The sequence below is a fragment of the Simochromis diagramma genome, unplaced genomic scaffold, assembly GCF_900408965.1.
Source record: "Simochromis diagramma unplaced genomic scaffold, fSimDia1.1 OVJJ01000176.1, whole genome shotgun sequence".
NCBI lineage: Eukaryota > Metazoa > Chordata > Actinopteri > Cichliformes > Cichlidae > Simochromis > Simochromis diagramma.
Genome location: NW_024386892.1, coordinates 3,315,581 through 3,340,916, shown reverse-complemented (window position 1 = coordinate 3,340,916; position 25,336 = coordinate 3,315,581). Strand labels below are relative to the sequence as shown.

The 25,336-nt window shown below is 48.8% G+C and overlaps 1 non-coding gene across 1 annotated transcript; it reads left to right on the top strand.

The window, feature by feature from the left end:
* Positions 1-615: 615 nt before the first annotated feature.
* On the top strand, positions 616-690 carry trnat-agu. Its single transcript has one exon. It is a non-coding gene; the product is annotated as a tRNA-Thr (tRNA).
* Positions 691-25,336: the final 24,646 nt, after the last annotated feature.

Below are 25,336 nucleotides of genomic sequence, written 5' to 3'. Positions count from 1 at the left end.
AGGCTTTACTGCACAGCTCTTGCGCCGCAACAAAGAGCCAGATTTTCCAACCGAGGCAGTAAAGGCAGTATGCAAGAGACATGAGTATTCCTCAACTCTTGAGGAGGAGGCAGCAGTACCATCGTCTGCACGAGTACAATGTTTGGCTATTGGAGCCTCTGCAATACCAGCAGATTTCTGTCAAACTGATGTAGCTGGGCCATGCCCCTGCTGCAGATGTCTCTTTCCGATTGGCTACGTGAACAGAAATTAGATCTGGAGAGCTGAGAGAGTCTTGCAGAAAGCTACCAGTTAGCCAATGAGCACATTCAAAAGAGTGCTTTACGAAACAAACAAAGCTTTGACAGTAAAGTGCGGGAATCCACCCTTGCCAAGGGAAATAGAGTTGTTTTGAGGACTTGTTCAGACTCACCCTGTTGAATCAGTCTCAAAAGCTTCTCCTTCACCTTATGATGTTTCCACCGAGGTCATTGAAGAAGTGAGGAACAGGAAGTTACTTGTTGGACTATTTGACCATATCCTACATTGATAGTGCACAAAAGTTAAAAAAGTGAACTCGTCTCCTTCTGCAGTACCAGGTAATACCAGGTATTACCGGTTTGCCTGTCAGCAGGAGGCGCTGTGGCTTAGCTGGTCAAAGTGCCTGTCTAGTAAAACAGGAGATCCTGGGTTCAAATCCCAGCAGTGCCTTCCTGTTACCATTTGAAACCATCTTCTTCACAGTGTTCAGACTCACCGGCATTTGGTGTGCCTGGCCTGGTCACGGGAGTGCTCCCGCCTCCGGCGCGCGTCATCTGACCTCATGCAATCGCCGTCGTTTATAATCGTGGGTCTCACAGAATATTTACTTGACGGAGAGTTTCCGGCGCAGTGATAGCAGACTTCCTCGAACATCAACACCCAGACTCAAACCAATACAGCCAAGCAGGAAGGACAAGAATGTTCTACTTTAAAAGACAAGTGATCGTGCTGAAATTCCGCCATCCCAGTCACTGAATAGCGCGGGTTAGCAGGCGAGGCACGAGTCCGATCTACACGAGCGTGCCCCACACGCCCCCCAACGCTCCCCCTCCTCGCTCAATACTTGCCCAAAGCAAACCATGGTAAACGTTAATGGAGGGCAAAAAGGGGTGAACTAACTAAGGCTTCACAGGTGTGGACTGAGATGTTAACTATCCTATGAAGGCTATCGGTTGAATCTGCCCTGACGGTCGCGTCCTGCCACCAGAGGTTTAGGGACGGTACACAACAGGCAGCACAACTCCCAAGCGCCTCGGCAAAGGAAACAATACCAAGTACACCCGGCCAGCGGTAACAGTGAGGTGCTGTACTGAGTGGGTAGTGTGTGTGGACGTGACACAGTACCACGATGATCACACTGTCACTTTGAGACTGATTGCTTTTTTCTGAGCATTTTTCCTGGATCACCTGGACGGAAGCCTGCGCATTATCCAAGCTTCATCCCGATCACGTCTCATGTCAGAGACTCACCTGACAACGATGTCCAGCTAGAAAAGATCAAGCAAAAACCTCATAAAATACTGCATGTGGTCGCAAGCCTCGAGTCTCTGCAGTAACTGCGATCTCGCTGTATACATTGGAAACGACCGCCTATGCGCAGAACTTTTTCTTAAAGCTGTCCAGCCCGAAAGGTGCGGTGGAAATTGCGGGTCGTAAGGAACTTGAACCATTTGGCGTGCTTTTTTCTTGGCTTTTTTCTTTGGGGCTATTGAGCTGAGGTGTTCGAATGTTCAAGGGAGCAAGATGGGATGAGTCCATCAAACTGACAATCGAGTCACAGGCTGAGAAGGTCTGATCATGTGCGAGGAGGTAGGGTGGAAGGGTGAAGATGGGCTGCAGCGGGGGAGAAGATGAAGAGCTCATGGAGGTGGTTCATTGGGTACGTGTAGAGTGAAAAGGGAGGCAGGCTGGGATGAGGAGGTGGAGCGGTGATCTGCTGTGGAGATCTCATCACGTCAGGTTCATGTCCAGTCCAGATGAAGCCTGGACAGAGGGGGGAAGGAAAAGGACGAAGAAGGCCAGAAGTCGGCTGATGGAAACCCCCACATATGATTAGTCCCATGACACTGACTAGCACTGAAGCAGAGAAAAACCGCCTGCACCTCTCCTCACCCCGCGCCATCATGGTCTGAAGCAAGCGTGACCGCTGACGAGGGAAGACAGCAATTGAACCACACGCTCAGTAAACCCAACCGCGCAGCAAACATCAGCAGCAGAAAGAAAACGCCAACTCCCCACTGACACATCAGCGCTGAGGCGCCAGCAACCTAACTCAGCCCGAAATCAGTGTGTGGAACCCCAGCAGCCTCACACGCTGGTATCACAACGCCACCAATCACGCGGAGCAACGCGCAGCGGGTCCCGACAGCCTCAGTGTGTGTGATGTCAGCATGGTGTTTAACTTCAGATAACTAGAAAGCATGGATGGGCTCACAGGCTGTACAAGTGCGCTTTGGCTAAGCGCTGATTGGGGTTCAGAACAGACACACAGAGCCGGCATGAAACCCGGATGCACGCAGAGCGCTCTATGAATATTCTGCTGCGTGTCATCCTGAATTAACGGTCACTTTTATTCCAACGATCAATGAATTTTATTAAGACTTTTAATGAGGCCTCAATATATGAGCGGATCAGTTAGTTGTCAGATTAATGATCAACTGCACGTTACGCCCCGGGACCCAGAAGAAGCGAACCTCAAACGATGAATGTGAGATTTGAGTGTTCAGCACTAGAATTTAAAAACCGCAGGTACCGGTAACCGGACCTCTGTACGAATCGTACTGCTCGGGTTTGTCAAGCACGTAACAGATTTTCGTTGTGTTTAACAAGCTCTCCGCGCTCCCGCGCGCAAGCGCCGTGCGTAAAACCAAAGAAGAACCGCCGAGTGGATCAAACGCGCTCTTGGCAGGTGGAAGGCTGCTCATTTGGGTTTGGATCCTGCGATCAGATGGGGAACAGAGAAATTCAAGGAATTTAGAGGGAGACTTACGGTCGTAGAGGCAGCAGCCGCAAGTTGGAGCGCAGCGAGCGGTGGAGTCGCTTCAACGGGCCGAGTCCGTTGGAGCTCCACGCGGAGGATACGAAAAGCTCCAGGGTTGTCCGGGTGGCCGCGGGCCGTACAGTTCGCCTCACGGTCGCTGCAGGAGATGATGGCCTCTCCCTCGCCGAGGCTCATGCTCTGAGCGGCTCTCTGATCCGCTTCGCGGACTGCAGAGCACAAGGGGAAGGAGAGGGGGGGGCGTGGGGTGTAGTTCATGGCGGTCTGACTGCAGTTGTGACAAGGTTGGAAGAGAGAGGCCCAAACAGCAACGACGTGTCAGCAATTGATCGGTTAAGTTTTATTCTCGTCTGTGCGGAAAACAGCTGCTTTGCCTCGGAACAGCCGCCAGAAAGGCACGCGTGGAGTCTTGGCTCAAGATCACGCCTACTTTCCTACCACCCTGGAGTTCCATCAGCTCACCTGTTTTACAAGCTAGCTGTGCCGCCACAAGCGCGGTGCATCCTTCGGAGGACGCATTTTGTAGGCCAATTACGTACAGCAGCCAGGCGACGACGCTGTCCAATTCGTACACTCCTGCAATGCCGTCCTTCAAGCATTTCCCGGATTTGAAGGGATGGGTCGGTGTGGTCCTTCGTGGCCCACAAATAATGCCCAGAACTCAAAGTCCCGCGGTTCCACCGCAGACCAGTGTTCATTTTTCCAACAGATGGCGGTCGCGATGCTTATTTTAAATAGTAGCGCCTCATGATTCTGTCTGGGTCACAAATAAACGTTACATATTGTAAGGCGAGAATGTAGCTGTGTAACTCATAGCTGCTCAGTTATCAGACACCACACAGATTTGCAATGCTTTGATGTTTCGCGACGTCTGTTACCCAACCTCGCGCCAGCTCATGCTGACAGGGTGGTTCAATGGTCACTAAGCCGTGAGAGCAGCCGACTCCCGCTTCAGCGTTTTACCCGAGCCCCGCGGTCTTCGGCTACTTCTGGTTAAAACCTGATATAGAAGGCACTCGGAGAACTTAATGTTGTTCTGGGACTTGTATGTCAGTGTTTTATTTGTTTCCGGAGTAAAGCGGTTTGGACTGAGATTAAAGTTTATTAGATTATAGATTAAATAAAACTTTATTAATCCTCGGTGGTTCCTCCTTGGTGTTTCAACACAGCTGGAAATAAACGTCAACAAAACTGATTAAACAGAAGTGTGAAACGGTCGAAGAGTGTACTCCAGTTCCTGTTTTATATTTTAGAATAGCAGGGGGGAAGCAGAGCGGCTGAGGTATTATTAACTCCACCGAGACAGCGGTGACGCAGATCTGAAGGCCAGACCCAGTCACATGTCAATCACAGTCTCGCACTTCCCGGCCGCTCGGGCTTCGAAGAAACCCCATCCCACATAGAGCCGCAAAGGCCGGAGTCATCCAAAAGGGACACAGCTACTGTGGTTCATGGTTTGCAATATTAGGGGCAGGGCCTAGCGCGAGCTGTTTAAAGGACAGCATGGCTGCTCTGGTTTTTAGGGTTCAGTGTGCAGAACCTGAGGAGCCCCCCCGGATCACAACCACGGACCTGCTGCTGTCGTCTGCTCAGCCACCAAGTTTCCCAAGTCTGATCGTCAGATTTTTCATCAGAATGAGTTTGATGATGAGTCGTGGAGACTTGTTGATCCGTTCGGTTCATTTTATATCAGAATAAAATGAAGCTTTAACGAACTTGGCAGGCAAAACGACATCGGTTATGCGTCGCGGACATTACGGCCATGGCATGACGATGCTGCTGCACGCCAACAAAGGACTCTGGACCTTCGGTACTTATATTCGTCACTGTGGGAAACCGAGGTCTAAAGCTAATGTGGCAAGTCTGTAGGTCGGTTAAAAACCCACACCTTCGCTAGCTGTGTATACGCTGGTGTCACGGGTGTCAATGGGGTCAGTGTATCCGTGTGTTGGTGTGAGAACACCGGCGTCACAAAACTCTGGGGGGGGCTGTCGCTTAATGTCCACGTTGTTAAACACTGACACAACAATCAACCAGTGAGCATGGTACTGACGATGGGAAGCTTGGCGGTATATTTCAACATTAACCAGGTGATAAGGACGCGTGGCATAAAAAACATTTTAAATGAAATGTAATGCATGATTCAAAGAAACGGTCTAAGAGGTTGAAAGGGATGTCTTCCTCGTGGAGCAGCAGCGGTGTGTTATGCAGTGCTGGACTCTAAAAATCAGGATACCGTGAAGAGAAGAATGAAAAAGAAACTGTGTGGAAGGAGAAAGGTCAACCTGAGAGCGTCTGACCTCACACAACCACAAACAGCTACACACAGGCTGACTGAAAACATTTAAAAGGTTGTTGCGTCCCTACGACGCATCACACCGTTAAAGGCTCTGCAACTTTTAACATACTCGTGTTTCGTGGGCACAGACACTTCGAGAGCTAAATGTCAGCAAAAAACCTGAACAATTCATTATATTGGAATTATTTGTACAAAAAGCACCTAAAGACTCAGTTTCCAGGCTAGTTTTCAACAACTGTCAATTGTCAAATGTTGCTTTGAGTGAGTTAAAACCTATAAAACAAGCCTCCCGGTAATTATTCAGTTTTTTATAGGAAGTTTGGTCAAAGGCATCTCTCTCAAGTCATCCATAGACACAACACCTAGTCAAAACGTGAAGCTAACGGTCAGTATTCCCTGGTTACGTTCTTTTTGCAATCCGTGATTCTAAAAGTGTCACTGACATTAACAACGTCCTGCTGTGAGACGGAGCTGGCCAATGTAAGGTAGCCAGAAACAATAGTATGGGCAACAACTGTAAGATAGAATGGTTCTATGCATGGTTTTAGATAATGAGGTGCCGATAACCAAGATACTCAACGGAAGGTAATGTCTTTGATGTCTCCATAAAACTGATTTGTAAATACACTACAAGTCTGTCAATACAACAAGAGTAAAAACAGCTAAACAATTAGAAGCATCAGAAATGACTTTTTGCAACATGGAACAATCTGTCCCGTGCCATTTCGCCATGTTTCATGTTAACCTCACACAGCAGATAAAGGTGGACGAGAACGTCAGCTACGAACTAACAGTGATCATTGAATCACTGTCAGATTTTTTCTCTGTGGAGTTTGTGTCTGAACAAGTGTCAAACAAAAGATGCAAAAGCCAGCATACAAAGAGACAAACAGCAGAAAAATGTCCATGTGAGCGAGTTAACAATGCAGAACAACCTGAAGACTGACCGCTCTGTACGCTGGAAGCACGAAAACGCCTGGAACGAGCTGAGACGATAAAGCTTCGAACGCACCAGAGCCGAAGGAAGAGTGGTGGAGAGCTAGAGAGATGGATATAAAGATCTGCTGCTTCAGCGTCCACGGCACTTCCCCAGCGTTTTCTCCCAGGCAGCTGCCAGCACAGAAGCTCCACAGACGTCACAGGGTGTCAGGGAAGCTCAGAAACCAGCTGACGATCTGCAACAGTAGGCTGATCGCAGGTCGCGTACTTGATAACCGGGGGGGAAGCCTCCCCCGCTGGGGGAAGGGTGGGGCACTGTCAGGTCGCGCCGGAAGGAAAATCATTACGCTGTTATCTGCTGGCCTGCTGAAGCGTAGCGAGGAATGGAGACGAACATGAGAGGACAGCAGATGTCACGCGGGTTTCATCAGAGTGGAGAGATTCCTTCAAACCGTCAGATTTTACTTTTATTGTGTATTTCTGTTCCCTCAGTATGTGTTTTGAGGCCCGTGCCTGTCAAACTTCCTTTTTCATTTGTCGGGTCATGGGTTTGTAACTTCCTGCTTCTGAGCGTCTCCTTTTATGTGATGTACTCGTCAGGTTCATCCTGTGTATGAGCCAACAGGCGGCACGTGTTATTCCTTCTATGGTGTGATATTTTTGTCTGAATATTACTCTGTCTCCGTTCCTGGAAGCGGAGCCGGGCGCTTTTAAATCCAGCCAATGAACGGTTCAGGTGTCTTTTTTTTCAATCTAAAGATGAAAAGTGGATGTCTGTGGGATCAGCTGGGGTGGGTCCATTGTTCGACAGAGTAATGGAGCAGAAGACTCAGCTCAGTCGTGTGCAGGAAGCGATCAGTTGTGGGCACATATCCTGCTCAGTAGATGGAGTGAAGCTTCCCCTAAGTCCTGTTTCCTGTGGGCGCGGGGCGGGCAGCAACAAGGCAAAAGGGGTTAAAGGACTAAAGGAAGGGGGCGGACGGAATGTGCGTGTCACTATAGAACCCTGCAGGCGGAGGGGTGTGGGGACACGGGAACAGGCGCTTACAGACGGGAGACGATTATCCTACGACTATTTGAACTGTTTGCACTTGTATAGATCTGGTAATTATCCTGTTATGAAACTGAACGAATTACAGCTTTCAGTCGGGTGTATAAAGTGTTTGCATGAGTTTCACAAGACTCCAACGCGTGGCAGAAGAAAGGTTGTGCTCAGTTCAACTTTTCAAATTTGGAGGCACGTAACAAACAAGATTCAGGAGGAGTGTTGATGAAAATCAGTCTGATCACGTTGTCCTGTGTCACTTCCTGCTCCGTGCGCTCTGTAAACAACTAACAAACACTGTCATGGGACACTCCTCTCGTGCGGGCTCGTGAATGGCAAAGGTTTTCTTATGTTGCTCGCTCTCAATCCTTTCTCCTATCGCCTGGGCGGAGCTGGTTATCGGCTCCTGGAAACGCTGACCCCGACCGTGTTCGTGCTCTCAGCATGTCCTTCGCTGTTAGCTAACGCTGTGTTCTGTGCATAGGAGTTTCCCGGACCTGTTGACGGACCCGTCCCTGTGATTCCGGGTTGTGCTGCGTGATTGAGAGATCAAGGACGAGAGTGGCTAAAGAGGGAGGAGTGTGGTGGAGTCCCATCTTCCCCCCTGGACCCTTCTCGCTGTGACACACGGTGGTCCACCCTTTTGTAAGTAACGTAACCTTGGGACCGCGGACCAGAACAGCGTGACAGCCGTGAACAAAACACGTTTACGTCGGGAATGCTGGCTTAAATCCCAAGTGTTTCCTGTTTTTTCTATTTGTGCAACATTTAAAGTTTTGTTATGAGTGGTGTCTCGGCTGAGCTGATAGGGTTTTCCTTGATGTTCCTGGCTCACTGCGGAACCGAACCGGGTCCCTGGTTTCCTACGTCAGTTTTCTCTCAGGCTGTTGATATTTCAGGTATCATCAGCTTTTCATGATTTGAGTTTTCTTGTGTGATCCCTGCCTGTGCCTGTCCCCGCGTCCTGTTTGCCTGTCTCTGCGCCACGTTATTCACGTTGTGCGTCCGGCCTCAAGTGTGGTTCGTTCACCTCACCGGTATGGAACTTGGGCATTGAACTTGCCGTATCCTCCTCACGCCGTGTTCTCTGTGTCTTTTTGCGTCCTGCCTTCAAACTTCTGGCGGTGCCGTTGTGTGCAGCGCCTGCGGATTTGTGTCGTCCAACAAGTAAGCCGTCCCAGAGTCGCTCGCTTCCAACTGCCTGCTGCCAAACCCCAGCCACAGAGTTTGGTAAGTGGTTTGCAGTCAAAACCGGTAAAAGGGAGTTTTTGTCCAAGAGTAAAATTTAGTTTAATGATCTGACGATGTAAGAGTGGTGCAAAGAAAGGCAAATACTAGGAACCAGGAAGAGGGCAGAGGTTTCACAGCTGGAACCGCTGGCAGCAGCGCGCGGTGTAGCGCTGGGAATGAGCGCTGGAGTGCTTCCTCAGGGAGGAGTCAGCGAGAGACGGGAGCGACTGGTTGGAGGGTTCTTGAAAGACGGCACGTGCTGCAGGATGAACTGCAGAAGGAGCAGATGTTGCTCAGCAGGAGCTGCGATACGTCGCCCTGAATAAAATTTCACACCTCAAAAGAACAACATGAGTGGCGAGGATGTTGTGTTTAAGACAGCGAAACATTTAAGAGCACTGGTCTGGCCCAAAGAACACAAAAGTGCAAGAAAGATGAACAGCACATGAGTCAGGTACATGCCTCGTCCTTACGTTCACTTTGACTGGCACTGAGTCAATCAAGAACCGAAAGAGAAGGACGTCAAATCACGGCAGATTAGGAAAAAACACAAAGAACACAAAGTGGGCTAAAGGATGACAAATCTCACAAACCACAGGACACTAATGGCAAAAGAAAAGCACAGTGTGGTGGTGGAGTGAAGATGACTGCAAAGGCAATGAGAAATGACTCAAAGCAAAAGACTTTTAAAAAGGTTCAAAAATATCCACCAAGGTGGAATCTTAAGTGCCTATGCAGAGGGCTCAGAAAAAGGACTAAAAAGTTTCTGGATGAGTACAAAAGGATGCAGACGGATGACTTCTGGGAGTGTGAAATTCCTGCACAAGGAGCGCAAAACCGCACGGAGGGCAGATAGATGAGCACAACGATTAATGAACTATTACAGGAAAGAACACGACTTCAAAGGGAGGCAAGGGCGCATACGGCTAGTTGAAACAGTCTATAAAAGGACAGAAAATGACCTCGAGACAGAATGCAGCTCACAGTAACGTACAGGACTGTGATGTACAGTTCCAAACGACGGTTCCAGCAGAGGCAGCGGTGAGTCAGTCCCAGGTGTACAGACAAACTGTTTGGTCTCCGTAGATTAATTTCCTCCTCAGAAGACGTGAGTAGGAGCTGATGTAAACCTGTTCAGTACATGCTCATACGCATCACACATTTCAGTATAAAGACTTTACCTTCTGATTTTCAGCGATGTAAGTTAATTCATTTCTGACTGAAACTACAAGTGTGAAAAGCTGCACGTAACCCCTGTGGAGGTTCTCCTGAAGCAAGGGCCCTGCTGAGATTCAAGCACAGCCCTGCTGTTTAACCAGCCGCAGCACTGCATCTGAAGTCAGCTCCACCGTCAGGTGGATGTAGCGAGGTGGTTTTGCCCTTGAGAGCCTTTGGCATATGAATAAGGACACTTCTAAGATGGGACTGCTGCTCAGCTCACCATGTCAGTTATCCTGTTTTAGCTGTAGTGCTGTGGTGCTGCTAGTAAAGGCGGTCGTAAAACCAAACATGCGCGACAGGTGTTTAGGCTGCTGGCCTTTCTGTCCCAGTTCCCGCACCCGTTTTCCCCCGCGTTGCCCTCCCCCTGTCGCGTCTTCTTTGCAGCTCCGAGCGCACTCTGGTGGCGTTGCAACGGTTAGTTTTCTGTCCCCAGAAACGCAGCAGGCACAGGCAGCGGCTGTCAAGGAAGCGTAAAAACAGCGTGACTCTTTCAGTGTGTCGTGTCGGAGTTAGACTTGGTCATTAAGCATGGTATTGTGCAACAGGCCTTTCAGTTGTGTGTGGTGTGTGTGTGTGTGTGTGTGTGTGTGGGTGTGTGGGTGTGTGTGTCTGTGTGTGTGTGTGTGTGTGTGTGTGGTGTTGTGTGGTGTGCTGTGTGTGTGTTGTCTGTTTGGGTGGGTTTGTGTCACTAACGGCTTTGTAGAAAAAATCAGAGCGAGATGTTTTAGTTTTTTGTTGTCGGTTTGACACACTGAGCAGCAAGCGACCCATGGAAGAATGATTTCAATCCAACTGTGTGTGATGTGGGTGTGTGTGTGTGTGTGTGTGTGTGTGTAGTGTGTGTGTGTGTGTGGTGTTGTGTGTGTGTGTGTGTGTGAAATTTAAATCCAACAGTTAGGAACTATGGAAGCTGAGATGAAATGTAGGACACTGAGTGCGCACTCTCAGTAGGTGGATGTTAGAGTCCAGGACAAACAGGGCCTAAACTGACAGGAAAAGGAAGAGGAGACAGAGGAGGGAGCGGGTAAACAGTGAGGGGGATCAAACACCTGTCGACATCACAGGAAAGGCTCAAGCAATACGTAATAAATAAGGGAGTCAAGCTCACACATGAGCAGTGATGCTAGCAGTGAGCCTCCGAGTGTGCGTCCTCGTATGACGCCTCACAAAAACGACACAAGACATGGCTTTTAGTCTGAATGAACAGAGCTCAGGAAGCTGTGCAGCAGCTGTGGCAGCAGCATGCTCAAAGCCAGGTGGGACAATTGAAACGACCTGGACGGCCTCACAGGAGGTTCATGAAATGTGTGAGGGAGGACATGACAAGAGGCTGGGAGTGTGGAAGAAGCACGACCACGTCAAGGGGACGCTGCTGGGACAGCATTTATCCAGCTAAAGCCACGGGCGCCTCCGACAGGCCTTCAGTCAAGTTAAACAATAAACCGTGGATCTGCAAGTTCGGTGAAGGCGGAGGATTGTGAGGTGGGGCACGCTCCATGGTCCTCCTTCTCCTCACGTGTGGTCCATTTATGGTTGATTGAACATGTGAGTTGAGGAATGACCATGGAAACACGTCACCGTAAGATGAATGATGAAGCGGGCGCCTCCTGTCGAGCAGAAACATGAACATAAGCACTTTTGCACTAATGGGTGGATGAGCAGCGTGGAATTGTGTATGTCCATTTTCAGCAGGGGTTGGGTTGTGTAAAGAAACATCTGGGGGGAAGTGATGTGTGAGACAGAACTTCTGCTCAGCCAGCTGCTGACGCAGGAAACAGCAGGAGGAGCTGACGGAGAGCTAAAGGAGGAGACACAGGTGAAGAGCGTGTCGGGTTCAAAGTCAGGAACACTAAGCGGACCCGACAGAGCTGCTGAAGATTCAAGAGGTGTGGTTCCCCTTGTTCATGTGGAAAGGGTCTCGTGTGAATTGTCCTGCCCTCTGAAAACGTCGTGCTCCTGCTCCCTGCATGTTTTATGTTAAACATACGCAAGAGATCCCACAGTGGGGAGTTCGAAATAAAGTCACGCCCAAGTGGGGCTCAAACAAACGCCCTGAGATTAAGAATCTCATCTCCACCGATTAAGCTCGCCGAGGCTTACGTCCTGGCCTCGGATACCTCTGTATCGTTCACACCATCACTGATGTGGTTGTTTCTTAGCAAAAGCGGAGTAAAAAGCGGACTTAAACTGAAGGATGATAAAGTCGAGACTTAAATGTGAGGATAGAAAAAGCAAGGACGGCTACTGAAAAGTCCGCTTAAGTACGCAGTAACAAGTATTTGTAGAGTCAGCCTCTGAAACATGTGTGCAGCTGTGGGTGAGTCTGTGTGCGTAGGTGTGCATGTAGGAGTTAATCTCAGCACTCAGATTTTCCGGGTTAGGGATTGGTTGCGCTCGAGGCGGCTGTGATTGTCGCTCTGACCCGTCGGTGGCTCCACTTTGACCCAAATCGAACAGTTTTATAGATTGTATCTTTTTCTAGAAAAGAGGTTCGAGCTGCACGCAGAGGTCCTTCCCCATTACAAACTGCACATCTGAGCGGCACCCCGTGCGCATGTTGAGTAGCCTGCTCTGTTCCTCATCACACGGTGGCACTGTGACAGGAAGCGAGCGGCCAGCTTCAGGAAATAGCTGCGAAGAAGAGAGACAGGCTCCTCACGGATACCTGCCGGGTGCCACCGTGTCCGTTTGAAGCTGCTGTCTCACGTGGAAGATGTCGGAGGGACCTGCGCGCACAGCTGGGAAGACACATCTGCAGACTTTACGACATCCAGACGAGATGCGTGGGCACCCGCGGTAAACCGACAAGCCCGAATACACCGAATCCCATGATCGCTCATGGCATGTTTCACAACATCCCGTACTGACTCTAGATCATAGAATACTAAAATAGGCTCGAGACATTTCCAAAATCGAGAGACTCGCGACTTTGATCGGCCCACGCGGGACCATGTAGGGTCGCCTTATGCGCGCTCACGAGTGTTTGGAAGTGCGCGTTTCACTCCTCAGTTCTCGCTCTTTCATTTTCACGCACGTGGTGATTAACCAAAAAAAAAAAAGTTTATTGTTGTGTCAGCTGAAGTAAAGAAGACCGATTGCTGCCGTTGTGTGGCTGAATTCCTAGCACACGGATCCGGTTAAAATTCGTTATGAAGTTTTCAGGCGACAGTCGCTTTTTTTGCTCCTGATCTGTTCTGATCCTGAAATGCGCAGTGTTTTTGAAACGGGATCCGTTGGACTGGCGCTGTTAGGAGACTCCGCGCAGAATCGAGCCGCAGGAAAAGCAATATACTTGATGACCTGACTTATGTCATAGATTTATGTACTCCTGTCACTGGCTGGCGCTTTCATAAACTGCTCACGACCACGTTTTGTATCGGCAGGACCGGCTTGTGACCTGCAGAGGGCGCAGACCTACATAGTTTGGTTTAGTCCGGCAGGCATGATGCATACAGTCGCAGACAGCTTTCATTGAGTAGAAACCAGGAAGAGTTGCAGGAGGCTTTGATGTTAGTAATACAGCTTCCACAAGCTTCCACAAGAGCCGCTCTCACCCACTCTCCTCCTCCGGCAGGTGTTCACAGGTGGAGGAGATGATGCCTCACCTGCAGGCGTGAATGGCGCCGTCAACCAGAACCTGTTCTTGAAGACAAAGAAGAAGAAGGGGGCTGTGGCTGGTGTCGGCCCGCCATGACCCGACAGGTCAGCTCCTCGCACATGACCTCTGAAATTAAAAAAACGAAGACTAACAACCTCACTTCCTCTCGTTCCATCTGCAGGTGAACTAAGGACCTCCCAAGAAGCTGGGTGTCGGGAGTGGAAGCTTGCGCGTCGCAGATGAGGCAGGCCATGTTGGAAAAGCGGAATGGTAAGAAAGGATCAAAGACGGGGAGGGCCAATGGATTGAGCGTGGATTCAACAGGTCACAGAGCACTAGACTCCCCTCCCTCGCCTTCAAGATGGGTCCGGGAGGGCAGGTGCGACGGCGCTTGCGCGGCCTTCGATCAGATCGCAGCGTGAGTTCGTCTTGGACCGGGACCTGGTGGAAAGGAGGGCCACGAGATGGTCCTACTTCCACACCGTATGACCCAACAGCGGCCACCATGGGCTCAGACCGGACGACCGTGCGGCGCTTCCTCAAGGAAACGGGACACGAGCCCATCCGTGAGTGCTTCGAGTAACGGACACCTGGTTTTAAAAAGCAACAGCAGAGCGGTCACGGGTTGGGCTGAGAGCAGATAAAGGCCGTCTGCCCGCCGAGGATCGTTGAGAAGCTCAGGCTAAGCTCTAGTGTAAAAAGGAACATTTTTAAAAAACAGGGTTTTGTGTGCAGCGATGAGAATCTGCAACCTGAACAAACGGTCAATAGTTTTAGGCAAGTCCCACAAATTAGATTTATTCCTGAACATTTTGACCCTGGATGTTTTTATTATACTGCGAAATGTAAAGCGAGAGAATAAAAAGCTTTGGCTATCTCTTTGGCTTGAAATTGAAGAGTTTTATCAGAAGCGATACGTAACGTTCGATAATGTGTCGTGCGCAGAAGCATCAGCTCTGAGAGCCGTGCTTACAGAGTGCTTTGCAGTGAATCAGAAGAGTCGACTCCCACTGTGCGAGAGCCGCTCGGCTCTCACACAGTGGGTCAGCTATGCTCCAATCCCTCTATTGTGGCCAATCACATGCGAGGATATAGGATAAATCATTATGTGAAAAACGAGAGCATGAGACGTGCTGTCCTCTCAGTAAGTGAGTGAGACAGTAACAGCGGTGAGGAGGGCTGTGCGAGTGCATCGCAAAAACACATAAATATGCCTGACACCCGTAAACCTGCAGTTTAAAGACTTTCTTGTCTCGGTCTTGTCTCGACTTTGTCTTGATTCGTCTGTCTTGGTGTTGTCTTGGTCTTGGTTTAGGCGGTCTTGACTATAAGTCTACTGTGCACACAAAGGATGAAAATATATGACGACAGTGCAGACAGACGTCACACAGAGGCACAGATCCGATGGCAGGCTTCAGCTCCACATGACTTCAGCTTCTGATGGAGCTTTGCAAAACGAACCCTCTGGGCCACAAAAACTCTTCATTTACTTCGTCTACCTGCCAAACAACATCACACATCTGCAGCCACGTTAGTGCTGCTACACCAGCCACAAAGCACACAAGCATCCAGCTTCAGATCCTCTCCGTCCAGCCGCGGAGCTCTCAGAAATCTAAGAAATGGCTGAGACCTTTTCCTTCAGCTTCAGAGCAGAGCCCAGAAGGAGGATGGAGTGTTTAATGCCTGGAGAATCGCTTCAAAGGTCCAAGATCAACTCTCTGATCTCGGCTCTGCTGCTGCTTATGCTAATCCGGTTCATTTGGTCCTTCAAAGCTACAAAATCAGACAGAAGAGCCGAAGTCAGGAGGATAAAGAGGCTCGGTGGTCGGTGACGCAATGTATACTGGTATCTTTATAGGTGCCTTTCAGTTATGGCAGCGGCTCCACTCTGAGACCTCCGCTTTGCAGAAGCATGGTAACTGCAGCCAGAAAGTGAAACCAACTAGGCTGTTTGATCGAAACTTAAAGTGTGGTGTGACGTCGAGAAGTACATAAATAACCTGGCTTCCTTTTATTTGCTTGAGACCTTGTGTGTTCGTGTGTTCAGGTCTCCATATTCCGGGATATGTAAAATGAAAATCATTTTTTAAGTAAAAGACCACTTTGAGCCGTGTCTTTTTTGGCCGTAAAGAATATAAAGAACGGGATTTAATACTCCACAGGTAAGGAACCACTTCCTCACCTGGATTTTGATTATGACACCAAGATCCTCTGGCATGTGAGACGTAAGACTTTCAGCCAGAAGAGAAGAGCTTTAAAACTGAGCTTTGAGCATTTCTCATGACCTCTGTGGTTTCAAAGGAAACCGTCTCAACTTAAATGTACTCGTGATTTATACAAATGTCTGATTTTCACTTTAATCGTTTGCTTCTCAGAGCTCATTAATGTGATGCTCTGTGGGAGACGACGTTCAAACCGTGGACATTAAAGAGTTAGGGTTTCATTAATAATTAATGAGTCAGTGACACCAGCAAATATTTACATGAAGTTTAAAACAAAGTGAAAGTCGGGGCTGCGTGGAAGGAGAATGATCCTCGAAAACATTTCCAGACTCCTCTCCTAAAATCGATGACTCACTCGGTGGAGTTTGGGCGGGTTTGTGGGTAATCGAGGAAAATAGGACACTGACGTGTTTTGAGGGTCAGCACCTCAGGAGGTTAATCCCCGGGAGGATCAGCAGATAAACCTGTGATGGTGAACGGCAGATTAGACGCACACTATGTTGCATTTTCAGCTCTTTGTGGATTGATTTCCACGGAAAGGATTTTCCTCGAAGAACTAAAAAAATTGACGTTAACCTTGTTTACTCATCAATCACCATCAGCTTAGAAATGCACCAATCACCGAGCTCAGCAGACTCGGACCAAGCCGGCACAGATTCAGCTCTGCTTATTTCTGATCAGCTGCACCGGCAGCAGCAGCAGTAGCACCGACCCTTTGACCTTGCTTGGTTGCTCTAAGCCGTGCTCTGACTCACACGTGGCCCGAAGCGCCCCCTTAAATATCACCAAAGGTTATCAGCCAGCAATGTGTCTGCACGCTGTGTCCCAATGAAAACACCAAGACAGAGGAGCAGCTTGAGGCGCTGGCGCTGTGCCTCCCGCCGTAAACGCCTGCAGGCTCCGCCCCCAATCAGAGCCTTCAGGGAAGTCTGGGGTCCAGCATCTGTCTGCAGCTGTGACTGAAAACAAGGCTGACTCTCGTCCAGATGTTTTTACCTCATAATAAAACGACATCGTGGCAAACAAAACGCTGAACTTACAACACTGTGTGGCCATTTTCTATCTACAGTCTGTTGTTTATAACAAACGTTGTTTCTGGGAGATTGCTGCTGTGTGATAAAACCGTTAAAGATCACATGTAAATGTCATCAAAATGCCAAATTGCAAACAAGAGCAGTGTGAATGTGTCACATTAACCTACATTTGTGTGCCTGCTGGTCACGGGAAGTGCTCCCAGCCTCCTGCGCGCGTCAGCTGACCTCCTGCAGCGCCGTCGTTTATAAATGCGGGGCTCTCACAGAATCGTTTACTGGACTGAGATTTCCTGCAGTGATACAGACTTCCTCGAACATCACACCCAGACTCAACCAATGACAGCCAGAGCAGGAAGGACAAAATGTTCTGACTTTAAAAACAAGTGTCGTCTAAATGCCGCCATCCCAAGTCACTGAATACAGACTGTTAGCAGGCGAGGCACAGATTCGATCTACACGAGCGTGCCCCAGCACGCCCCCCAGCGCTCCCCCGACGGCTCATACTGGCCCAAAGCAACCATGTAAACTTTATGGAGGGCCAAAAAGGGTAAACTAACTAAAGGCTTCACAGCTGCAGGAGTGTTAACTCTCCTCTGAAGGCTTCGGGTTGGAATCTGCCCCTGACGGTCGGCGTCCTGCCACCAGAGGTTGGAGACTGTAAACCACAGCAGCACAACTCCAAGCACCTCCTGCAAAGGACCACAATACCAAAGTACCCCTGCACGGTACAGTGAGGTGCTGTACTGAGTGTGTAGTGTAGTGTGGACCGTGACACAGTCCACTATGATCACACTTTCACTTTTAGGACTGTTGCTTTTGTCTGAGCAGTTCCTGGATCACCTGACTGACCTGCAGCATTATCCAAAGCTTCATCCTGGATCAGCGTCTCAGTTTCAAGCATCACCTGACAACGATATGCCAGCTAGAAAAGATCAGAGCAAAAACCTCATAAAATAACTGCATGTGTCATCCACGCCTCTCATTCTCTGCAGTAACTGCAGCTCGCTGTATACATGTGGAAACGACCGCCTATCAGCAGACCTTTTTCTTACATCTTTCCAGCCCTGAAAGGTTCGTGTGGAGATCTGCTGGCTCATGAAGGACTTGACCATTTTGGCTTGGCTTTTTTCTTTGGCTTTGGAGCTGAGGTGTTCAGATGTTCAGTGAGCAAGATGGAGATGAGTCCATCAGACTGACAAATCAGAGTCACAAAGGCTGAGAAGGTCTGAGCATGTGCAAAGGAGGGAGGGTGGAGGGTGAAGATGGAGCTGCAGGCAGGAGGAGAAGAGGAAGAGCTCAGAGGTGGTTCATGGGTACAGTGAAGGAGAGGTGACAGAGGAGCATGCTGGGATAGGAGGAGGTGGAGGCAGGTGATCTGCTGTGGAGAGCTCTCAGGTTCAGGTGATTCATGTCCAGCCAGGAAGAAAACCTGGAGCAGAGGGGGGAAGGAAAAGGACGAGAGAAGGCCAGAGTCTGCTGCTGGAAACCCACCACTATGATTAGGTCCCATGACACTGACTATGCACTGAAGCAGAGAAAAACCGCCTCCACCTCCCGTCACCCAGCTGGTCTGAAGCAGCTGAACCGCTGCGAGGGAAGACAGCATGTGAACCACAACCTGCAGTAAACACCAACCTGCCAGCAGAACATCAGCAGCAGAAAGAAGAACGCCAACTCTGCCACTGACAACAGCAGCGCTGAGAGCGCCACACCTCACATCAGCCTGAAATCAGTGTGTGGACACACAGCAGCCTCACACGCTGTTATCAGCACGCCACCAATCACCTGAGCCACCCGCAGCGTGTCCCGCAGCCTCAGTGTGTGTGTGTGTGTGTGTGTGTCAGCATGTGTTTAACTTCAGTTTAACTAGAAAGCATGCTGGGCTCACAGCTGTACAGATGTGCTTTGCTAAGCGCTGTTGGGTTCATACAGACACACAGAGCCTGCAGTAAACCCGGATGCACTCAGACTCTGCGCTCTCTGATTTCTGCTGCTGTCACTCTGAATTACGTCACTTTTCCCGATCAATAATTTAATTAATACTTTAATGAGCTCATGATATGAGGCTGATCAGTTAGTTGTCAGATTAATGATCAGCTGCACTTTAAAGCCCCGAGGACACCGACGAAGCGAACCTCAAACTATGAATGTGAGATTTGAGTTTTCAGCACTAGATTTAAACCGCAGGTACCGGTACCGACTCTGTCTGACTCACTGCTCGGTTTGTCACACTTCACAGAATTTTCTTTGTGTTTAAACAAAGCTCTCCGTTCTCCCGCGCCGCAAGCGCCGTGCGTAAAACCACCGAAGAACCGCCGAGTGGATCAAAACGCGCTCTGGCAGGTGGAAGCTGCTCAGGTGTGTTTGGATCCTGCGATCAGAGGAATCAGAGAAATCAGAGGATTTAGAGGGAGACTTACGGTCGTAGCGGCCGCAGCCGGCAGTTGGAGCGCCTCGAGCTGGAGCGCGTCAACGGCCGAGTCGTTGGAGCTCCACGCGGAGGATCCTGACAGCTCCAGGGTGTCCGGGTGGCGCGCGGCCGTACAGTTCGCCTCACGGTCGCTGCAGGAGATGATGCTCTGCCGCGCCGAGCGCATGCTCTGATCTGCTCTCTGCTCCGCTCGCGGACTGCAAGCACAAGGGGAGAGAGAGGGGGGGCGGGGGTTAGTTCATGGAGGTCTGACTGCAGGTGTGACAGGTGGGAGAGAGAGGAGCCACAAACAGCAACACGTGATCAGCATTATACGGTTTAGTTTTATTCTCTCTGTGAGAAAAAAGCCTGCAGTTCCTCTAACATCCGCCAGAGGCAGCAGTGAGTCTGGGCTCAGAGATCACGCCTACTTCCTAACACCTGGATTCCATCACTCACCTGTTTACACTAGCTGTGCCGCCAAAACGTCGGCTGCATCCTTCGGAGGACGCATTTGTAGGCCAATTACGTCACAGCCAGGCGACGACGGCTGTCCCAATTCGTCGACTCCTTCAAATGCGTCCTTCATTTCCCCGGATTTGAAGGATGGGTCGGTGTGTCCTTCGTGGCCCACCATATCCCAGAATTCATAGCGCGGCCCAGCCAGTTTCAGTTTCCAACAATGGCGGTCGCTGCTTAGTTTTAATATTACTCTCATTATTCTTTCTGGGTCACAAAATAAACGTTTACATATTTTCAGGCGAGAATGTAGCTGTGTAAACCTCAAATATCTGCTCAGTTTATCAAGACACCACATATTTGCAAAAGTGCTTTGATGTTTTCGGCGACGTCTGTTACCCACCAGCTCAATAGCTGACCAGGGGGTTCAATGGTCACTAGAGCTGGTGAGAGCAGCGGACTCCCGGCTTCATCGTTTTCAGATCCCCGCTGTCTGTCGCTACTCTGGTTAAACATGATATATAAGTCACTCGGATAACTTAAAAATGTTGTTCTTGGGCTTTTTCAGTGTTTTATTTGTTCCGGAGTAAATCGGTTTGGCTGAGATTAAAGTTATTAGATTATTAGATTAAATAAAACTTTATTAATCCATCGGGTGGGTTCCTCCTTGGTTTTCACACAGCTGAATAAACGTCAAACAGAAAACTGATTAAACAGAAGTGTGAGACGGTCGAGAGTTTACTCCAGTGTCCTGTTATATTTTAGATAGCAAGGAGCAGACGGCTGAGTTTATTAAACTCCACCGAGACAGCGGTGACGCAGATCTGAAGGCCAGACCGTCACATTTCACAACCTCGCACTTCCGGCCGTCTCGGTCTTCGAAGAAACCCGGCCCACGTAGACCGCAAAGCCCGGGTCCTCCAAAGGGACACAGCTACTGTGTTCATGTTTTCAATATTAGGGGCGTGGCCTAGCTCGAGCTGTTTAAGGACAGCATGGCTGCTCTGTTTTTAGGGTTCAGTGTGCAGACCTGAGGAGCCGGGATCAAACCACGGACCTGCTGCTGTCGCTGCTCAGCCACAAGTTTCCAAGTCTGATCTTCAGTTTTCATCAGAATGAGGTTTGTGATGATGTCGGTGGACTTTTGATCCGTTCGTCAGTTATATCAGAATAAAATGAAGCGTTAACAACTGACAGAAAACAGACAGTCTGGTTCTGCGTCCGCGGACAGGACGCCATGCAGGACGATGCTGCTGCACGCCAACAAAGACATCTGGACCTTCGTTACTTATATTCGGTCACTGTGGGAAACACAGAGGTCTAAAGCTAATGTGCAGTCTGTAGGTCTGTAAAACCCCAGCCTTCGCTGCTGTGTTACTGGTGTCACTGGTGTCACTGGTGTCAGTGTATCCAGTGTGTGTGAAACACGGCGTCACACTCTGGGCTGTCAGCTTTAATGTCCACGTTGTTCAACACTGACACCAACACATCACAGTGAGCATGTCTGACGATGGGAAGCTTGGCGGTATAGCAACAGTAACCAAGGTGATAAGGACTCGTGGAGAAAAACATTTGAAATGAAATGTAATGCATATTCAAAGAAACGGTCTGAGAGGTGAAAGGCTTTCTTCCTCTGGAGCAGCACATTAGTGTTAATCAGAGGCTGGACTCTAACCTCAGACCGTGAAGAGAAGAATGAAAAGAAACTGTGTGGGAGGAGAAAGTCAACCTGAGAGCGTCTGACCTCACACAGACCACCAAAGCAGCTCCAACACAGCTTACTGGAAACATTTAAAGGTTTTATCTTCCTCCAAACTCATCACACCTTTAAAGGCTCTGCAGACTTTCACATTACTCGTGTTTCGTGCACAGACACTTCGAAGCTAAATGTCAGCAAAACCTGAACAATTCATTATATTTGAATTATTTTTACAAAGCACCTAAAACTCAGTTTCCAGCTGTTTTCAACTGTTCATTCAAATGTTGCATTTGAGTGAGTTAAACCTATAAAAACAGCCTTCCTGTAATTATTCAGTGTTTTATGGACGTTTGTCAAATGCATCTCTCATCAAGTCATCCTGAGCCACAAACATCCTGTCACAACGTAGAAGCTACGGTCAGTTTCTGGTTAAGTGGCTTTTACAATCCTTTATTCTAAAAGTGTCACTGACATTAACAACGTCTGCTTTGAGACTGAGCTGGCCAATAATGTATCAGAACAGTATATATGGCAACAAATGTAAGATAATGGTTCTATGCATGGTTTTATAATGTAGGTGCGATAACACAAGATACTCACAGGAAGGTAATGTCTTTGATTTCTCTATAACCTGTTTGTAAATCACTACAGTCTTTCAATACAAACAAAGATAAAACAGCTAAAACAATTAGAAACATCAGAAATGACTTTTTGCAACATGGAAACAAATCTGTCCTCGTTCCCGTGTTCAGTGTTAACCTCACAGCAGGATCAGGTGGACGAGAACGTCAGCTGGACGAACTTAACAGTGATCATTGAATCACTTCAGTTTTCTCTGCTTTTGTTTCTGACAGTGTCAAACAAAGATGCACAAAGCCAGCACACAAGAGCCAAACAAGCAGAAAAATGTCCATGTGAGCGGTGAACATGCAGAACACCTGAGACTGACCTCTCTGTACCTGGAAGCACGAAGAAGCTGGACGAGCTGAGCTCTAAGCTTCGAACGCCCAGAGCCGAGAGGAGATCTTCTGCTTCAGCGTCCACGCACTTCCACGTTTCTCCAGGCAGCTGCCAGCACAGAAAGCTCCACAGACGTTCACATCGTGTCAGGGAGACGCTCAGAACCAGCTGACGATCTGCAGACGAGGCTGATCGCAGGTACTCGTACTTATAACGGGGAGGAATGCCTCCCCCGCGGGGGGAAATGTGGGTCTTCAGGTCAGCGCTCTGATGAAAAGTCATTACGCTGATTATCTGCTGGCCTGCTGCAGCTTAGCGAGGACTGGAGACACAATGAGAGGACAGCAGAGGTCAGGCTGGTTTCATCAGAGTGGAGAGATTTCCTGTCACCGTCAGATTTTACTTTTATTGTCTTTCTGTTTACTCATTTGTGTTTTATCCACTTCCTGTCAAACTTCCTTTTCCATTTGTCTGGTCATGGTTTTACTTCCTGCTTCTGAGCGTCTCCTTTTCTGTGGATGTCCTCGTCAGGTTCACCTGTGTCTGAGCCCAGGCTGCAGCTTGTTCTTCCTTCTTGTTGTATTTTTGTCTGAATATTACTCTGTCTCCGTTCTCTGGAAGCGGACGGCGCTTAAATCCATCCAAAGGAACGGTTCAGGTGTCTTTTGTCAATCTAAAGATGAAAGTGGAGTGTCTGTGGATAACAGCTGGTTTGGTCCATTTTCACATAGTAATGGAAGCATAAAGACTCAGGCTCGGTCGTGCAGGAACGATCAGTTGGTGCCTCCTGCTCAGTAATGGAGGTGAAGCTTCCCCCTGTCCTGTTTCCGGTGTCCTCCGCCTGCAGGGTTAAATAAGACGGCGTGTCGTATTTAACCCTGCAGGCGGAGGACACGAACCTTCTCCAGCTCTCCTCACATTATTGTTTTTTCCTGTATGTAGATGAAACTGAACGTAATTACAGCTCTCAGTCGTGTTATAAAGTGTTAGCAAGTTTTCACAAGACATCCAACGCGTGGCAGAATAAACGGTTGTTCTCAGTCAGCTGTTTCTAAAATTTGGAGCACGTACAAACAGAGTCAGGAGGAGTGTTAGTGAGAAATCAGCTGATCACTTCCTGTGTCACTTCCTGCTCCGTGCGCTCTGTGAAACAACTAAAACACTGTCATGGTCCCCGTCCTCTCCGGCTGGCTCGTGATGGCTAAAGGTTTTCTTTATGTTTCTCTCTCCTCCTTTCTCCTCTCTTCCTGGGCGGAGCTGGTTATCGTCTCTGGAACGCTGACCCTCCCGTGTTCGTGCTCTCAGCTGTCTTCGCCTGTTAGACTAACCTGTGTTCTGTGCATAGAGTTTCCCGGACCTGTTGACGGACCCTTCCCTGTGATTCCTGTGTGTGGCTGCGTGAGTGGAGATCAGGACGAGAGTGGCTAAAGAGGAGAGTGTGTGGATTCCCTCTTCCCCCCTGGACCCCTTCTCTCTGTACACATATACTGCACTGTGGTTCACCCTTTTGTAAATAAACTGTAACCTTTGACCCTGACCAGAACGCGTGACAGCCATGACAAAAACACGTTTACGGGTCGGGATGGCTGGCTTTAAATCCCAGTGTTTCCTGTTTTTTCTATTTGTGTCTAACATTTAAAGTTTTGTTCTGAGTGGTGGTCTCGGCTGTAGCTGATATTGTTTCCCTTTATGTTTCCTGCCTCACTGCTGAACATGAACCTGGTCCCTGGTTTCCTACGACAGTTTTCTCTGCAGTCTGTTTATATTTCAGGTATCTTCAGGCTTTTGCATTATTGAGTTTTCTTGTGTGATCCCTGCCTGTGCCTGTCCCACCTCTGTCTGTTACCTGTCTCGTCTCCACGTTTATTCACTTGTTCGTCCGCCTCAGTTTGGTTCGTTCACCTCACACAGGTATTGAACTTGCCGTATCCTCCTCACGCCGTGTTCTCTGTGTCTTTTGCGTCCTGCTTCAAACTTCTGGCTGTTCCTTTGTTTTGCATCGCCTTCTGAGTTTGTGTCGTCCAACAATAATCCGTCTCCAGAGTCCTGCACTTCCAACTTCCTGCTTCCACGCAGCCACAGATTTTGTAAGTGGTTGCATCAAAACCTGTTAAAAGGGAGTTTTGTCCAATATTAAAATTAGTTTAATGATCTGAACATGTAAGTGTGACAAATATGCAAAATACTAGGAAACCAGGAAGAGGGCAGAGGTTCACAGCTGGAACCGCTGGCAGCAGCCGCGAGGTTTGGCTGTGAATGAGCGCTGAGTGCTTCCTCAGTGAGGTCAGCGAAGACGTGAGCGACTGTTGGAGGTTCTTGAAAGGACGGCACGTGCTGCAGGATGCACTGCGGAAAGGAGCAGATGTTTCTCAGCAGGAGCTTCGATACGTCTCCTGAAGACAAGTTTCACACCTCAAACTAACAAACATGAGTGCAGGATGTTGGTGTTTAAGACCAAGCGACACATTAGAGCACATTTCTGGCCCAAAGAACACAAAAGTGCAAGACAGATGACAGCACATGAGTTCAGGGTCATGACCTCGTCCTTACTTTCACTTTGACTGGCACTGAGTTACAATCAAGAACCGAAAGAGAAGGCGTCAAATCACAGCACGATTATTAAAAAACACAAAGACACAAAGTGGGGCTAAATGATGACAAATCTCACAAACCACAGGGACACTAAATGGCTAAAAGAAAAGCACAGTGTGTGGTGGGAGTGAAGATGACTGCAAAGCAATGAGAAATGACTCAAGCAGAAAGCTTTTTAAAAAGGTGCAAAATATCCACCAAGTGATGCTTAATGCCTACAGAGGGGCTCAAAATGACTAAAAAGGTTTCTTTATGAGTACAAAGGGATGGACAACAACATCAAAGAGGTGCAGAAGGATTAGAAAAGGGCTGCAAAGAGACTTAAAATGACAAAAAGGTTTCTTTATGAGTACAAAAAGGATGCAGCATGACTCTATAGGAGTGTGAAATTCCTGCACAAGGATGCAAAACCGCCCTGAAGTGCAGATAGATGAGCACAAAGATATAATGAACTATTACAAAGGAACAGAACGACTTCAAAGGGATGCAATGTGCGACATACGGCTGTGAAACGTCTATAAAAGGACAGAAAATGACCTCAGACAGCATCAGCTCACAGTAACGTACATTACTGTGAAATGTACAGTTCCACTACTGTCCAGCAGAGGC